The following is a 14,175-nucleotide window of genomic DNA, read 5'->3' as shown; positions in this document are numbered from 1 at the left end:
CAGTAGTCAACAGTACACCATAAGAACAAAAACACAGTGTACTGAATATTATAAAGTAAACTTAGATTGCTGTTTGCGATCTTTGCGAACTTAGTTTAACCAACAACATCATCATCATTGTCTAACGTCCATCTTCCATACATGCATGGGTTGGACTATATTTACGAATAGTGCAGAAATGAATAAAAAAGCGTTTTAGGAACAATTCTGATCAACATAATTGTGCTCCCTCTCTCTCTCTCTCTCTCTCTCTCTCTCTCTCTCTCTCTCTCTCTCTCTCTCTCTCTCTCTCTCTCTCTCTCTCTCTCTCTCTCTATCTATCTATCTATCTATCTATCTATCTATCTAAAACCTATTTTTCCATTGGTTAAAGTAGAAGCTCCTAGTTTTCATTATACCCATACAAAAACATCACAAAAGAGATTTTGTAAAATAAAGATTTCAATATATGGATGGTATTGTTTTGCCTCTCAAAACCAAAGTTGTTTTTCTGGTTTTAAGTAGGTAAAAAAAAAAAAATTACTTTGCAATCGAATACATAATTTCTGTTGATTCTTAATTCTCAGACCAGTGATTTTTGTTAAAGAGAATATTCAATGGAAAAGTTTATAGTCCCTAAATTTTGCTTTCTTACTGAAAACATGTATATTTATAAACTTTTTGAAACTAAAGGACCTCATTCTAACATGCTATTTTACATCAACATGAAGGCTTAAAGTTTTGGAATGGATAAAGTAAATTAATGCAAACTACAATCCCTAGTGAACAGAGACTGTAATGAGCAGGCTGTACAATAATGGAAAAAAAAATGTTTTTAAAGATGTAAAAAAAAAACCCCTTTTTCTCCAATTGTTAATGTAACAGCTCATAGATATCTTTATACCCACACTTGTCATAAAAAAGAAAATTTAAAAAGATGTTTGTAATTTCTTTGTGTAGGTGTGTTTTTACTTTCAAACCCAAAGAAGTTGTTTTGGTAATTAGTTTTTCTAAGGTAAAAATACAATAAATAGATAGATAAATTTGCAATAGAATATGTGGATCTTTGTATTCAAGTGAATTTCTAATTCCAAGAGCAGTGCAGCTGATATTAATTGGAAAATAAACTCATGATGACATATAACAGCTCAATTGTGACAGACTGATATGTATATATTATACATTAAATTACAAATTGCTTGTTTAGCATTATCCAAACTACCAACATTGTAGATGCTAAAATATATAATTATTTTATGATTGAAGTAGCCTTGCATTTTAATGTTGTAATCTTAGATAGGACATTGAACTTTAGTTGTTGAAAATATGAAGCAATAGAGTAACATAACTCAAGAGCAGATACCAAACTGAAAAGAAACTGATCAGTAGATATTCTTATAGACATAGATAATTGCATTAAGGTTTCATACCAAAGACTGTGGTTATATAAAATAGATTGGAAAAAAAAATCAAGCCAAAAATACCTCAAATTCTGAATATCTTAGGAAAGTTTCTGATACTATTTCGAAACAACAGGAGTTTATTATTATTATTATTATTATTATTTTTGTTTTTTTTTTTTTGCTAGAAATCCAAAGTACAACTCTATAATGAAAATTAGTTTGGAAAATCGTTAAAAAATCAACAAAATGCATGTCTAGTATGAGGATATAAAAAATAATTTAGAATTAAAGACTACAAGAGACAAGAAAACTGCCATCAAGTTAATTTCAGTGATAGCATTGGGGTGGGGTGGGGGAAGGAGTAGAATTTCAATGAATGTGCTAGAATCAGATTTCTTATATTTTTTTTTACCAAAATAAAAAAAATAAAAAATGTTGATGGATTTCAGCAGAAAGTTACTTTTGTAATATCACTATAGAATTTTCTTAATAGTAAAATCAAGGATTTATCAGTGGCATTGGATGGCTGTTCCTGCAGAATAGAAAACATAGAAATGGAAGAAAAAGAAAAGCTGTATTAGTATTCCAAGTTAAGTTAATAGCCAAATAATTTTAATATATAGAGTTCACTGTCTGTATTTATTAGTTTGGAAAAAGTTTTATTTATTTACTTTATTTTGTAATTGAAAAAGTAATTTATTTATATCACACAGTTGCTTTCTCAAATATTTATTTATTTTTATCTTGGCTGTGTTGCTATTAAGTTTTGCTTTTTAGCATCTGAGACTTCCTTTCTAAATAGTATATAACTTATCCCACAAGTTGGCTTCTATCCAGTCAGAATTGTTATTTCTCGTTTAATGAATTAGCAATATTGTTTGTATAATATAAGCAGTACAGTATATTACTAAAAACATTTCAGCTCTTGTGTGGACAATTGAAAAAAATGTGGGATTGTTTTTGTTTTCCAATGTTAATTTGATATTCACAAAGATATAGTAAATGTATTAAAATAACTTAACCATTAGTTTATAATTCACTCATATACTTGAATTAATTCTCAGTAAAGCATGGAAACAAAATGGGATGCCTTGCTGTGTTAGACAGAAGTCTGACTTTTGCACAATGCATAGTAAGCATCTGAGGATGCAATGGCAGTTAAAGTTTATCTAAAAGCAATCTAATTTCAGTGATAAAAAGGATGCAAAGTGAGTGTGGAGTAACTTTTAATGTACTTGCCTGGCTGGCAATAGATATATGGTTTGAGTGGGTTTGTTTACATACATTACGCCCATGTAAAATTAAATTGCTGTTTACAAAATTGTAATGTTTAATATTGTTCAAATACATATAACTGAGGTTTATTACTATTTATTAGCATCCTTAATATATTGTTCAAAAGAATTTTAAACAATACCATAAAATAACTCTGTGAGATACATTTTAGAACTGCCATTACCTTATCTTTAACACTTCTCTTCTTATCTACTATCATACTCGTCATCCAGTAGCATCTCCCATCAATGTACTTTCTCCACTTTTAGCTCCCACTCATTATAGCCACCCCTACATACCACTGACATCCATGTCTGTTATTGTACCTCTGTCATAGACATACACACACACACTCTCTCTCTCTCTCACCTACTCTCCTTCCTTGCACATTACCTGCATATTTTCTGATCTACCTACATGTTTATTATACTGCAGCTCTCTTCCCTTCCTGTACCTACTTCTTCCTGAACCACTTCTATTCTTTGCCAGCCCCCCTCCCCCAACACTGATACTTACCACTGACCTCACCTCCACCCTTGTTCTATTCACTACATTCACCTGTACACTCATCTCTAACATCTATCACTTTCCTCTCACACTCTAATGAACGTATCCACTGGCCCTCACCAATTCTTTGTCTATATTATCTCTTATACTCAACTTGTATCTTGAGAATACACTCTGATACTTCATCACCATTATCATTTCCTTCTTTCCAACTACTCCCACACACTTATATGATGTGGATGTAGGGAGCCAATATCTCTTCAGTAGCCAGATACCTGTGTCTGTCCATAGATCATGTTTTAACTTCTTAATACCTGTCATAAAGCCAACTCCTCTCTACTACAACCCCACTCAGTCCAGGATCTTTTCGTTGTTTTAGTTTACTTGGCAACCTCACTTGTAGTCACAAAAAGAAGCACCCATTACACTCTGTAAAGTGGTTGGCATAAGGAAGGGCACCAGAATGTAGAAACTGTGTCAAAACAAACATTGGAGCTCAATGCTGTCCTCTAGCTCATTGAATCCTATCAAATGATCCAACTTATGCCAGTATGAAAGACATATTAAATGATCAGATATATATATATATATATATATATATATAGCATAGAAGATGGACGTTAAACAATGATGATGATGATGGTGATATATATATATATATATATATATATATTATGGTAGTGATGATGATGATAATATACTAATGAGTGTAGATCTTGCTTATGCTAAAATTCAAGTTATACTTACTAATTACTTGCATGTGCATTGAATGAAGATTGATTAAAATAAAATATTATATATGAAACATTGTTGCAACAAAAATAAATATAATGAGAATTGGAAAAGTGTCAGGAAAATATATTCTTAATTAGTTTAATTAAAATCAAAAGACGCAATTAAATAGTAAATAAATGTGAGATATATGCCTTTGCATGCATGTGTGCATATCTTTATATATATATATATATATATATATATATATATATATATATAGTGTGTGTGTATACATATATTCTTCCTTTGTCTGTTGAGAGTTAGACATGTTTTGTGTAATTTTAAATAATAACATCCTTATTCATTATGTATCTTATGAAAATGAGTCTGATTTCTTCAGTATAGATACATAATTGGTCTTGGTCTCCAAACTGTTAAATAATTTAAGTCAAAAGTTCTTTGTATGAGTTGATGATATTTTCTTAATTAATATTTAATGATTTGAATAATATTGAACTATTTTAATAATGTACTTCATGCAAGTAGTAGAGCTGGAGAAGACTATTGTGCTAAATTCATAACAGTATTTAATTTGTCTTTTTCCATTTCACATTCAATTCCCTCTAGGGGTAACTTTCTTTTTTATGCCTTCAAGATCAACTGATTATGACCTGTAATCAATCCAATCAACTAAACACTTTCATAACAGTTGACTTTTCAACCCAGTTGAAAGAAAACAATATTTTTCTTTGTTAAATGGTAAATGAATTGTTAGGTATAGTAGCAACAGCTTACATTGCAGGTCCACAACAACATATAGTACTTTTTATGAATGTAATAGCTAATGCACATACCTCAATTGTTTAAATTTGCTCTCTCATCTTTAGCAAACAAAATGAACCAAGATTTAGTAAAAACAAAGGTGGGGAGACATAATCTATAGATCATAATTTATAGATCACTTGTTTAACTAATTTTTTTTATGATCCCCCCCCCCCCTTCCCTTTACAATTTCTTTATTTTATTAGGAAGCACATTGTTAAATTACTGAAAATGTATTCTTAGGAAAAACCTGAAGCTATTAATTTTTAATTACAACTAATGTTTTCAAATTTTAAAAGAATAAATAATAATTATTGGACATCATATTAGAAGCTAGATTTTACTGGTAGCAGTATACAGTATTCTTAAAGTAGAATTATCTGTAGTCTTCTATCCATTCAATACTTAGCTGATATACTGTTCTTCTTACTTTAAATTGAGATCTAAATATATCCCATGATGTGATACTTTTACAAACTTCAACACTTCACAGACCAAGTCTATATTTTCAGTGTTTTCATTTTATTCTAAGATTTCATTTCTTTAAACAGGCAAAATACAATAAAATGTCTCATTTGTTACGAATGTGATGCTAATTTCAACACAGTCTTTCACTATTTGTTGTTGTCTGCTGTGTAGTGAGAAGCTTGCTTTCCAACCACATAATTCCAGGTTCAGTCCCACTGCATGGCACCTTGGGCAAATTTCTACTATAACTTTGGGCTGACCAAAGCCTTGTGGGTGGATTTAGTTGACAGAAACTGAAAGAAGCCTGTCATATATGTGTGTGCACTTGTGTATCTTTGCATATATGTTTGCCCCCCCCCCCCCCACTGCTTGACAACTTAGTGGTTCAGCAAACGAAATCAATAGAGTAAGTACCAGGCTTAAAAGAAAAACTAAATACTGGGGTCAATTCATTTGACTAAAAATTCTTCAGAGCAGTACCCCAGTATGGCTGCAGTCTAATGATTGAAACAAGTAAAAAATGAAGAAAAAAGTAAAAGATACTGCACTTGGAAACCATCTGATAGTATGATTGATTTCCTGTTCCAGTTAATACATTTTATCTTTCATTTGATGGCACCTAGTATTTCTTTAATACTTAATTTGTAAATTCATCATTGTTCTAGGGTTATAAATGTGGAATTTTTATCTTAATATATTAAAAATAATTTTGTAATCTCATACTTCATTGAAAATCTTTTTCTTTTATCATTTTGTCATTTCCTCCAACAAACTGTCATCTATGACGCACACATTATCTAACATTTGGTAAGTAGGGAATTAAAACAGATATATCAATAGCACCGTGTTTGATTTATTTATTTTTGTCATTCAAATCCGACATTTTCATTGTGTTTTTAGTAGTCAGAGGTTTTTGTAATTAAATATTTATATGCCTGTGTCAGGATTTAAATGAATATGTATGTCTCATATTAAAGACATATTTGGTGGTTTTTAATGATCAAATTAGTAAAGAGACTAGCTTTATTTCTGAATTCTTCTTATAACTCTATGATGACTGTTATTTTTCAGACACTCTACAGATGATAATTTCAGATTAGTAGCTTTCAGCCTATATGCTTTCATATTTCAAGTCATCTAAAGTCACAGGATAATTGTACTAAATTTCTGCAATAAGTAGTAATTTATTTCTCTAGAGCCAAGTGCTTTAGTAATTTTGTCAGTCTGAATTGGTAGAATGGCAAAAAAAAAAAAATACCTAGTGATATTTAATTGTATACTTTCATGGTCCAAGTTCATTACCATATTAGAGTCAATACAGTCAGTGTTTCCTTCCCCATCAAAATTTCTAACCTTGTGCTGATGTAAGAAATTAATATTTCTGTTTGATATTTGGTGTTATTCACTTTGAAATAATTAATGAGGAATTTCATGGGATCTGAATCCTGACACAGACATATAAATATTTTTATGACAATCAACAACATAATTATTATTTAGCCCTAGTTCAACCTTTGTCAAGCAGTCACTTAGAAGCTCCTTCATTGCCTCAGTTTCACATATTTCTGCCTACCAAATTTCATTCACAAGACTTCGGTTCACCTGAAGCTATGTGTCACACAGCTGGATCAAAACTCAAACCCTCATGGTTGCAAAGTGAACTTCTAATCCTTACAGTCATATCTGATCCTTAACAACTTAAGTATTTTGATTGATATTTAAGTTAAGTACCTATTTGGTTAAGTACCTATATGAAGCTAACTTTGATCAAGTCTGTTTAGACTGTCTAAATTACTGTGAATTTCAGTCACCACCTGGAACTAATATTAGTGAAAACATTTACAAATACGAATAAATATGCTAGTAATTGAGAAGATATATTATTGACTGCATTCTGGCCATGATTATCCCATTTTTTACGGCTATCTAGAATTACATTGCTCATTTTTGTCTATCAAAGGATTACATTGACCTTTTATGTTATCATGGTACTGGCTTTTCAAAGGAATTTAGCTGCTATTTCTGGCAAGTCACACAAACATATCTAGATTCCTTCAGTGATCCATGCAAATTAATATAATTGAGGGCAATCTCCCAGAGGTAATTCTGAACATCAAGGTGTACTGCAGTCCTTTATTGGTCGTAATAGTCAATTGAATATACATGGAAGTCCCATGAATCTTTACTGAGGTAGTTTATGTATCTAATTTCATGGATTCTAGAACAGCTAAAGATGACCTCTGTTGTAGCTTTTGATCTGCAAATGATAAAATGTAATGAAAATTAAATCAAATTTAGTTCAAGTCACAACTGGAGAACCAAAGTTATTGTTATCTAATTATTTCAGCATTACTCCAACTCACAACAAATTCAGTACTCAGTTTCCAAATAGGCAGACTAGAGTTAATAAAAAAATTTGCTTCTGGCTTCAGCAGTTCTCCATCATTGATGGAATCTGAGCATAGAAAATATCAGTTCGGAAACTTATTCATTAACCTATTTAATCATTTTCATTTTACATGTTAATAACAAGCAACAGACAGTAGTATTTGATAGGAATAATAATAATAATAATAATAATAATAATAATAATAATAATAGTATATATATATATATATATATATATATATATATATATATGTATGTGTGTGTGTGTGTGTGTGTGTGTGTGTGTACATACACACACACAGAAAGAGAAAAATCAATATTCTAAACTGCTACAAAACTGGCCTTCGAAAAGAGTCAATAAAAAAGATTTTATGCAGAGAAAGCTTACTAATGGAATACATCCTATATTGCCTTTTCTCTCTAGTTTTCTGATAGGATTTGTATGGAGTACAAGCATGGCTATGTTTGCTTTGCAGTCATGTAGTTCCAAGTTCAATCCCACTGCTCACCATTTCTAGGTAGTGTCTTCTAACATAAGTTCTAGTTGACAAAGCCTTGTGAAAGGAAGGAAATAGTGAAACTCATTGTGTGTGTGTCTCATTTGCCAATTCGTATTGATGTCAGTTGTAATGATTGGCAAAAAGCTTGAAAAATAGTACTTTATGAGTGAAGTCCCTTGTTTTGAGTCTGACTCTCATAATCATCACCAGAAGTAAAGCAGTGATTGATCAGTTGAAAACCTGTAACTTCAAACTATGATATAAAATGAGTAATTTGCCTGAAATGATAGTACAATAGACTAAAAGTTTTAGTGTATTTAGTTTTAACCTTTTGTATTTTGAGTGCAAATGCCATTGACTTTTTCTCTGATTTCATGCCTTTTAGGGCAATAAAATAAATACCAGTATTATACCAGGCTTGATTCATTGAACTATATGAATCACTTACAAACTGACCTACTTAGTCTAAAGTCAATATAGAAGAATTTTTGCTGATAATTCATCATCATCATCATAATTTAAATTAGATGAGATAAATAAACTACAGGAAAGATGAAATCTGTGGCATTTCATGACAATATATCATTGTAATTATATGTGATTTGTAGAATAAGAGAAGCTTTTTGACTTGACTTGTTAGTTGAGGAAAAAAGTTTATGACAGTGATTCCCAATGTAGAACATACACCCCACTGGTGGGGCATGGGATCCCAATTTTTTTTTTGTTTGTTTTTGTAATTGGATATTGAATTGTGAAAATCTTTTTTTCACAGCAAACATATTACACCTATATTTTTTCTCTACCACCGGTGGGACATACATTTTTCTGGAAAGTTATAGTGAGGCCTGGTGGAAAATAGATTAGGAAACACTGGACAACTGTGTTGATTGGGTGGAGACTCTAATCTCTAGAATCTTTACAGGAACCTTCAGTCATTGTTTCACATTTTGGTAAAGGAATGAGAAACTTAGTTTTTGGCTTAGTAATCAAAAACATGAAAGACTAGAAGTGGGTATTGAAGATTCCAAGAACTTAAATATTGTGTAAAGTGAAAAACAGTAAAACAATTATAAATATTGCTCGCACATACACATGTGAATGAAGGCAAATTCGTGCTTATACTCAGGTGCATATATACATACTTGCTACTCTGAGTTTCACCTGTAGGTGCGCAAGATCTTCAAGCAAGACTCTTTATTATTAGTAATCTCTACTAATGGCAGGGAGTTGGCAGAATCGTTAGCATGCCAGACAAAATACTTAGCAGTATTTCATCCCTCACTTCATTCTGAGTTTAAATTCTGCTAAGGTCAACTTTGCCTTTCCTCCTTTCAGGGTTGATAAATTAAATACCAGTGAAACACTGGGGCCAATGTGATTGACTAGCGCTCCCCCCACAAAATTTCAGGCCTTATACCTTTAGTAGAAAGTATTATTAATCTCTACTATGATATTGAGTACTCTTTTTCCCCCCCTCGCAGCTAACACTAAAAACACACACACACACACACACACACACACACACACACACACACACACACACACACACACACACTATTGTGTGACTGTGTGTGAAAGAAAAACATAAAAAAAGAAACAAAATGAAAATGTCATTTGTAAAGAAATGTCAGTAGATAAGGTTAACTGCATATGTAATGAAAGGAAGAGGTAGCAAAGAATATCACTTGTGATACTTCGTTAATTAGCAATTTTGAATAGGACAAAGACAACTTGTCAATTCACAAGTTTAATTTAGGAACCAAATATAGATTCAGTAGACAAACTGTTAATTATGAAAATGAAATATTAGGAAACAATAGGTTTTTTGATATTGTGTCAGCATTGAGGCTAGTCATAAAGCTAGCTGCATTTTTAGTCAGCCAGATTCTATTCAGTTTTGAAAGTAGGTGTAAATACTCCATATTTTTCTTGTCTTATTGTCTTTATTTCAATATTGAAGTGGATTAGGAAGTTCCCTTTAGTGTGTCTACTCCACTGTACTGATTTAGACAATAGCAGGTGATGAGTTAATAAGATGTTGGCAGCTCACTTTAATAGTCTTTATTTTCAATCCTGTTACTGGAATTGCTAAGTGTCCCAATGTAATCAACCTAGCTGTAATTAAGTATAGGAAGCATGTCTTAAGTTCACTCCTATGAACAGTCAGAGCACTATGAAGCTGATACATATTTAGTTGGCTTGTATGTGGAAATCAAGTAGTCATTGTCATTGCTGCTATCATTGTCATAGCAGTAGTGGTAGTTGATAGTAGTGATGTTGGTGGTATTAAACACAATATACTGTTTTGTGAAAGTACGATACTAAATAATTCCCAGGTAACAACACAAGAAGAATTTTCCGTGGAAAACTGACAGAAAATGAACAGCTAATCAATGGTTAGAAATTGAATTTGAATGTTCTGAAGAACTTACTGTCTCCTTTGAAATCTTTTCTAATGTTATTTTATGATTGCACTGAAGACTTTAATATCATACTCTCAGTTGTGATTATGGAGCAACTGATGTCTCATACAATTGTAATTAAATATATGCATCTGAAATAAACTTTCTTGGATGACTCAGAATCTAAGCGTATATATCTTTAATTATTTGCTGAGTTTAAACATTAAGTCTAACTATTTTCCTGTGTGTATGTAGTATTGCAAATTTGAAATGACCTTTTAAATCAGAGAAATCCTTTTAAAAAGTTATTACCATACAACAAAGTTGCTTGTACATTGTGATGTAGATGGTTTAAAAACAGTAATTGCTTACATACATACATTGTTACCTTGGACAATGTTACAAGATTGCCCTATTGATATACATCAGCTACATGATTTAGGTTGAATTGCTTTTGTAAATCCACACATTTCACATTATTTGCTCTATAGTTGGTGAGTCTGGCCTATTTGAACTTTTTTCTGCACAGTATTAATATAAAATTTCAAAAGAATATAAGAATATAATCATGCATATATGTTTATGTATCTACTACTAATACTACTACTACTACAACTACTGCTGCATAAATCTTGTTGGTTTTAAAATACAATGTCTCTGCCTTGCTCAGTAATATGTTTATTTATTGTAAATATAATGCCAAGTCTGCAGTTCAAACATTATAGAATTGTTTGAAAAGATACCAATAAAATTATCAATAAAGTCAGATATATACACACACACTTTCATAAACACACATTAATAGAATTTCATTTTCACTTTTATGCTTCTAAGTTGTTGGACGTGCTTTTCATTGATAGCTATTTTCAAATTTAGTAAGACATTTTTAATGGAAATATTTTTCTGTTTCTCTGGAAAAAAAAGGATATTACACCCACAAACACACACATACACGCATATATATATATATATATATATATATATATATATATATACATCTCATCTTTGTACTTGAAAGTATATCCTGGTACATCACCATCTCTCTTGCTCTCTCTCACTTTCTCTCTCTCCTTCACTCACACTCTCTCTCTCTCTATCTCTTGTTCTTTCCCTCTGACTAGGGTAACTCTGTATCTCCTCTACAGCAAGATGCTTGTTTCTGCCTCTCTGTCATACTGTAATCTCTCATCACCTGGCACAAAGCCACCGCCTTCAATACCACCTTTCTCTCAAAGGATCTTTGTTTTCCAAGTTACTTGGTGACCTCACCAGTTGCTGGTGCCATGTAAAAAGTACCCAGTTTGCTTTGTAAAGTGGTTGGCACTTGGAAGGGGATCCAGCTGTAAAAACCATGCCAAAGAGACATCACCAGTACTGGTGTTATGTGAAAAACAGTGTACTGTGTTATGTGGTTGACATTAGGAAGGGCATCCAGCCATACAACCACACCAAAACAGACAGTGAAGCTTACTGCAGACCTCTGGCTTGCCAGTTTGTGTCAAACTGTCCAAGCCATGCCAACATGGAAGACAAACCTTAAATGATGATGACGTATAAATATATGTATGCTCATATATGTATGTATGTGTGTGTATGTGAGTATGTTTATATATATATGTTTATATGGTGTGCAGAAATAGCATGTAAATTTATGATAAATTTAATGCAGTTTGATTACAATATATAACACTTCTGCTGCAGAAAGTAAACTAAAGAAAATATATTTTGCTATACTCTTTGGATATGGAAAAATTAGGAGGTTATACTAACACATTACAGGGCTTATTAGCCACATTTAAACTGTTAAGTACCTCTTATTTCCTTTCTAGACATCATTTCACTCACAGTTGCTGCAGCCAGACCTGCCTGTCCTGTATTGGTTTATCAGTCAAAGCAAGCAGTATCCATTGTGGACATTCCCTTTCATGAATCTTCATCATGACGCCAAGGCATGATGATATTACACACACACGTGTACATTACTGATATATATATATATATATATATATATGAATTTACCGATAATGGTTTTAACACACCGAACTACTTGGTAAAATTACTAATTATTAATTTTTACCCTATGTCTATATCATCATCATTATCTAACATCCGCTTTCCATGCTAGCATGGGTTGGACGATTTGACTGAGGACTGGCAAGCCAGTAGGCTGCACCAGGCTCCAATCTGATCTGGCAGAGTTTCTACAGCTGGATGCCTTTCCTAACGCCAACCACTCCGAGAGTGTAGTGGGTGCTTTTATGTGCCACCAGCACGAGGGCCAGTCACACGGCACTGGTAACAGCCATATCAGTGGTTAAATACAATCTAGGGATCCAAGTTAGTTAGCTTCAAGCTATAGTGGCTAGTACAGCGAATGAAAGGTGGACAATATATAATAAAATAAATATTTATGAACATTGCAAGTTACACGGTTTTTCCTATATCAAAATTAAGAGAAAATTCAATAAGATTATTGTTTATATACAATCCATGATTTAGCAACTAACACTACTAAGAATGCAAATAAAAAAAAAAATATATGGAATGGAACAGGTAGAATAATTGGCCACAATCATTTCATAATTCATTCACGTTCATCATGTAAGTCATTACAAACCCAACACACCTCAGCATAGCCAGTCTTCAGGTCAGGGCAATTCCACAAAGTTTACATTGCTGCAGGAGGTAAACAAAAAGATTCTTTTTAAATGCAACAAAGTAAACTTTGTGGAGGTGACTTGGCCTAAAGACTAGTTAAGCCGAGGAGTGTTGGTTGCGTAATGACTCGCATAATGAACGTCTGTGAGTTATAAAACAATAGTAGCCAATACTCTACCTGTTCCACTCCTTATATTTTTTGGACACACACACACACACACACACACACATATATATATATATATATACGCACACATATACACACACACATTTATATACATGTATGTGTGTGTATATATATATATATATATATATATATTATTCATTAGAAATGCAGAGACGCCTATAATAGGACATCTACTCGCTAGAAATAGCAGCAAAAAATACTACATACCACAAAAGTTAGGGATAATTTCGAAAGGAAATGAAAAATAAAAACTTTTACCAATCTATATTCTGTACCATGGTTTCAAGTCAATTTTAGTAAGATAAAGATTATATCTTACAAGGTCAGACTTTCGTCAGCAGAATTGACCAGACAACATATGAAGCACGAATCAGTACGCAGCATGGTTCGTGTTTTTATGTCTAATTTTTCAAAATATACCGCGTATTTACGGTTTACCTAATCGGCAGCAAATACAAAAATGCAAAATGCCGAAATTCCTACAGAAAATCATCCAAAAAAAATTTTATCATTATTAATAAATTATATGTTGTCTGGTCAATTCTGCTGACGAAAGTCTGACCTTGTAAGATATAATCTTTATCTTACTAAAATTGACTTGAAACCATGGTACAGAATATAGATTGGTAAAAGTTTTTATTTTTCATTTCCTTTCGAAATTATCCCTAACTTTTGTGGTATGTAGTATTTTTTGCTGCTATTTCTAGCGAGTAGATGTCCTATTATAGGCGTCTCTGCATTTCTAATGAATAATACATAGTCTATTGACTGTTTTTACTCTCGCTAGGCCACTGGTGGTAAATAAAATTTCTAAAATTTTCTTTGCCACCCTATAATTTATTAATATATATATATATATATATATATATATG

At 32.0% G+C, this 14,175-nt stretch overlaps 1 protein-coding gene across 1 annotated transcript in view; it reads left to right on the top strand.

The window, feature by feature from the left end:
• LOC106874077 (disintegrin and metalloproteinase domain-containing protein 12) overlaps positions 1-14,175 on the top strand; it is a 346,803-nt gene that overhangs the window by 115,100 nt on the left and 217,528 nt on the right. The window lies entirely within an intron of this gene.

Source organism: Octopus bimaculoides, chromosome 14, assembly GCF_046866305.1.
Source record: "Octopus bimaculoides isolate indiv1 chromosome 14, ASM4686630v1, whole genome shotgun sequence".
NCBI lineage: Eukaryota > Metazoa > Mollusca > Cephalopoda > Octopoda > Octopodidae > Octopus > Octopus bimaculoides.
Note: the sequence above shows the minus strand (reverse complement) of the source record. Positions and strands in the feature narration are given on the sequence as shown.